We start from the raw sequence: 1242 nt of genomic DNA, 5'->3' as shown, positions 1-1242 counted from the left end.
GTTTGGACTACCGCAGATTCATCTCCTCAGCTTGGAATTGGTGGTATTATAACTCCACTACTGATAGCAAATGGTGTGAACTTGGGAAATGATCCCAAAGGACCAGCACTCATTGACGCCCCTTATTTGAGGATTGCTACTTACATTGGTGGAAAGTATCAAGAGAAAGTTTTCTACACATACTTCCACAAGAGAAATATGGTTAAGTTGCTGCTCCCAAATAGAGAGCTCACAAACATATAGAGGCCGGGGATCATCCACTTCAACATAGATGAATCAGAGCTCTTTGGACCCCATGGCCTTATAGATCCTGTGACTGCTCCTAATCCTGTGACTGTTCCTACGAGAAGGAGAGGTGGAGCGAGAGGTAATGTAATGACTGGAACAAGTGATGCTACACAAGAAGGATTTGCTACCCCCCTCTATGGTCCTCCTCGCTACCACTTTACTCAGAGCTCAACAGCTCTACCTCATGGCCCTCTCCGTGAAGCTCATGAGCACATTGACAAGCTTCAAAGATGGAACAAGGCTCAGGACAGGACAATCTTCAAACTAAAGACCAAGTACAAGGAACTTAAAAAGACAGTAAAGAAGCAAGCTGAAGCTTCAGCTCAATTCATGAAGAAGGTGGCTGATCTTTTGGTTAGAGGAGGAGTAGGACGATGTAGTTCTGAAGACTTTGTCACTAGAGATACCTCCGTTCCTCAACCCCAGTTTTTCTGAAGACTTTGTCACTAGAGATACCTCTGTTCCTCAACCCCAGTCCTATGACCCCGTCACGAAACCCCGAAGCTCATAAATCCAACTCCGGGAATAAGTCTCCTTCCCTTGCCTCAACTGATGAAGAAACCGACAACGAGGAAGTTGCTAGCGAGCCCCAAGAATACTACACTACCTTCCCCGATGACTCCGGATATGAGGCCTCGAGCTTCTTCCCGAATGCTTAGACAGGTACTCCACTACATTTCCATTGTATATACCAGTTTTTTTTCTTTGCATCTGTTTTATTTTTTGGTATCTCCTCCAACTTCCTAACACAGAGACTGTGTGAACTAAGTTTGGGGGAGGTATCAAGTATTTGATCATGTTTTCTTTGATGATTTGAGTCTCATGCATTGCATTGTACATACATATATGCATAGAAAAACCAAAAAAAAAATAATTGAAAATTTTGAAAAATACAAAAAAGAAACATGTAGTTGCATCACTTGCACTTTTAGGATTGAGTCTAGAGCATATAGG

The sequence above is a fragment of the Brassica oleracea genome, unplaced genomic scaffold (genome assembly GCF_000695525.1).
Source record: "Brassica oleracea var. oleracea cultivar TO1000 unplaced genomic scaffold, BOL UnpScaffold01182, whole genome shotgun sequence".
Taxonomy (NCBI): domain Eukaryota; kingdom Viridiplantae; phylum Streptophyta; class Magnoliopsida; order Brassicales; family Brassicaceae; genus Brassica; species Brassica oleracea.
This window is presented reverse-complemented; position numbering follows the sequence as displayed.